The 4,083-nt window shown below is 37.8% G+C and overlaps 1 pseudogene; it reads left to right on the top strand.

Annotated features, from left to right (window-relative positions):
* Positions 1-703: 703 nt before the first annotated feature.
* Positions 704-1,017, top strand: LOC113899196 (annotated as a pseudogene).
* The last annotated feature ends 3,066 nt before the right edge of the window (positions 1,018-4,083 follow it).

Genomic DNA, 4,083 nt, shown 5'->3' with positions numbered 1-4,083 from the left:
GATTCACAGAAATGGAAAGATAGCCCATGTTCTTGGACTGGAAGAATTAATATTGTTAAACCAGCCATACTACCAAGCAATGTACAGATTTAATGGGAGCCCTATCAAATGATCCATGACATTTTTTACAGAACTAGAACACATGACCCTAAAATTTATTTGGATCCACAAAAAACCCAGCATTGCCAAAGCAATCCTGAGGAAAAAAGAACAAAGTTGGAGGCATAACCATCCCAGACTTCAGGCAGTAACACAGAACTACAGTAATCATAATAGCATGGTATTGGCAAACAGACATATGGATCAATGGAACAGAATAGAGAGCCTAGAAATAAACCTAGATACCTATGGTCAGTTACTCTTTGACAAAGGAGGCAAGCATATATAATAGAGAAAAGACGGTTTCTGCAGCCAGTGACTTAGGGAAAGCAGGATACCTGTATGTAAATCAGTGTTGGAAAAGCCCCTCACACCATACACAAACTCAAAATGGCTTACAGATTTAACTTTAAGATATGACACCATAAAACTCCTACAAAAGAACATAGACAAAATATTCTCTGACATAAATCATAGCAGTGTTTTCATAGGTCAATCTCTCAAGGCAATAGAAATGAAAGCAAAAATAGACAAATGGGACCTAATTAAACTTATAAGCTTTTGCATAGCAAAAGAAACCATAAAGAAAATGAAAAGAGCTTTCCGGCGGTGATGACCTCCTCACGAGAATATGCCTCTCGCAAAGGATCTTCTTCATCCCTCTCCAGAGGAGGAGTAGAGGAAACACAAGAAGAAGCTCCTGGTGCAGAGCCCCAGTTCCTATTTCATGGATGTAAAATGCCCAGAATGCTATAAAATCACCACCTTTAGCCATGCACAAACTAGTTTTTTGTGTTGGCTGCTCTACTGTCCTCTGCCAGCCTACAGGAGGAAAAGCAAGGCTTACAGAAGGAGGCTCTTTCAGATGGAAGCAGCACTAAAAGTCCCCTGTATCAAGATGAATGGGAAACCATCCCAATAAACACGTTTTGGATTAAAAAAAAAAAAAGAAAATGAAAAGAAAGCCTACAAAGTGCGAGAAAATATTTGCAACTTATGTCACTGACAAGGGCTTAATTTCCAAACTGTAGAAACATATTGTACAACTCAATAACAAAAACCCAAACAACCCAATCAAAAAATGGGCAGAAGACCTAAAAAGACATTTCTCCAAAGAACACATACAGAAGGCCAAAAAGCACATGAAAAGATGCTCAACATCACTACTTATTAGACAAATGCAAATCAAAACTACAATGGTGTATCACCTCATACCAGTGAAAATGACCATTATTAAAAAGTCTACATATAATAAATGCTGAAGAGGGTGTGGAGAAAAGGGAACCCTCCTACAGTGTTGAAATGAATGTAAACTGGTACAGCTATTATGAATAACAGTATGGAGGTTCCTTTTTAAAAATTTTATTTATTTATTTATTGGCAGTGCTGGGTCTTTGTTGCTGCTCAGACTTTTCTCTAGTTGGGGTGAGTGGGCTTCTCATTTGGGTGGCTTCTCTTGTTGTGGAGTACAGGCTCTGGGTGCAGGGTCTTCAGTAGTTGTGGCTCGTGGCTCAGTAGTTGTGGTTCCTGGGCCCTGGAGCACACACTCAGTAATTATGGTACAAGGGCTTAGTTGCTCTGCTGCATGTGGGGTCTTCCCAGACCAGGGATTGAATCCATGTCTGCTGTATTGGCAGGCAGATTCTTTACCACTGGACCCCAAGGGAAGCCCAGGAGGTTTCTTAAGAAACTAAAACCCGTTGCCATATGGTCCAGCAATCTCACTCCTGGACAAATATCCAGAGAAAACTCTGATTTGAAGAGACACATGCACCCCTATGTTCATGGTAACACTATTTAAAATAGCCAAAACATGGAAACAGTCTAAATGTCCATCCACAGATGAATGGATAAAAGAGATATGGTATATGTATACAATGGAATACTACTCAACCATAAAAAGAATGAAGTAATGCCATTTGCAGCAATATGGATGGACCTTGAGAGTATCATACGAAGTGAAATAAGTCAGAGGAAGACAAATATCATGATATCACTTATATGTAGAATCTAAACTGATACAAATGAATGATTTACAAAACAGAAGCAGAATCAGAGACATAGAAAACAATCTTATGCTTACCAAAGGGGACAGTGGGTGGGGGAGGGATAAATTAGGAATTTGGGACTAGCAGATACAAACTACTATATATATAAAGTAGATGAACAATAAAGTCCTACTGTATAGCATGGGGAACTATGTTCAATATTCTGTAATAAACCATAATGGAAAATGAAAGTCACTCAGTCCTGTCCAGTTCTTTGCAACTCCATGGAATTCTCCAGGCCAGAATACTGGAGTGGGTAGCATTTCCCTTCTCCAGGGGATCTTTCCAACCCAGGGATTGAACCCAGGTCTCCTGGGTTCTGGGCAGACTCTTTACCAGCTGATCCACTAGGGAAGCCCAAGAAGACTGGAGTGGGTAGCCTATCCCTTCTCCAGCAGATCTTCCTGACCCAGGAATCAAACCGGGGTCTCCTGCATTGCAGGATGATTCTTTACCAACTGAACTATCAGGAAAGCCCCAAACCATAATGGAAAAAAATATGAAAAATAACATATATATCTGAATCACTTTGCTATACACCAGAAACTAACACAACAATGTAAATGAACTGTACTTCAATAAAAATAACAAAATTTTTAAAAATGCTAAAATGAACAACTGAATCAAATAGAAAAGGAGTAACAACTTAATTGGCAGAGACCTCTTGCCTGCAACAACAATAAAAAATGAAAGAACAATGGAGTAATAGCTTTAAAGTACTTTAATGTCACATTAAAATTAGGAATGATATATAATAAAACATTTTCAGTAATAAGAGACTTAGGAGAGTATGCTGCATTAAAAACATGTTGAGCCAGGGGTCAAACCCAGATCTCCCCCATTGCAGGTGGATGCTTTACCAGGTGAGCCACAAGGGAAGCCCATAATGTACAACACAGGATATCAATATCTGTCATAAACCATAATGGAAAAGAATATGGAAATATATGTTTATATAACTGAAACACTTTGTAGAACAGAAATTAATACAACACTGTAAATCAACTATATTTCAATAAAACATTTTGCTATTTTTGTATCTATTAAAATATTAAAAACAAACATGTTGAGATTTACAAAACCAAGATAGTTTACTATAATGTGATATAGTGGAAAGAACAATTTTTAAAGGATATTCTTCACCAAGAAAACTGAGGCTAGACTTTGAGAGTGGAATGTAAGAATAAAATAGTAGAGAAGAAATGGTAAAGCATGTTGGTTTATATAAATAGTAATATATATATAAATACCATTAGATTTTATTTCTTTTATAAAAATGTGAAGTAAATGTAATAAATTAATGTTTTAAAACAAGTTTGATATAAGAAAAAATTCGAGGTAGAATTCTAAACGGAAGAGAACTTCCTCAGGTTAAGAGGAAACTAAGAACAAACATAATGCTATTATGTTTGACAGCCATCATACTATTTTGCAGTTTTCCAAGGGAGCAGCTCCAAACACCAAGAAAGAGAAAGGCTCTGGCTAAATATCTTTATAAATTCATGAGAAAACATATAAGGAAGGAAATTAACAACATGAGAAATCCCCAGCAATTTCCTGTTTGGGGAAGCTATAGGGTAGTAACCGTACGGTGCAAGAGAGAGTACAATTTGAGAGAAAATAACTGATGCGAAAGGAAGGGGAATGGAGAGGCCTGAGAATGATGCGTAAAAAAGTCCAAACGTCTGAAAACACATTGTCCGGTATCCCTGGACAGATTTTCCATTTCAAAGATGAGGTCTAGAATCTGCTTTCTCTTCTTGACGTCTTCTCCTGCCACTATAGCCAGTCTGGAGTGAAAAAGAAATTGTTGGTACAAGGCACATGAGATGCTTAATTTCCAGGTTGTAGGACTTTGAATGTCAAGGACACTGGGAAGTCCATTGGGCCGCCAGGATGGTAGCTACAATTGTGTCCTTGTGGCCCAGAGTGTAGT

This window comes from Bos indicus x Bos taurus, chromosome 1, assembly GCF_003369695.1.
Source record: "Bos indicus x Bos taurus breed Angus x Brahman F1 hybrid chromosome 1, Bos_hybrid_MaternalHap_v2.0, whole genome shotgun sequence".
Taxonomy (NCBI): domain Eukaryota; kingdom Metazoa; phylum Chordata; class Mammalia; order Artiodactyla; family Bovidae; genus Bos; species Bos indicus x Bos taurus.
This window is presented reverse-complemented; position numbering and strand designations above follow the sequence as displayed.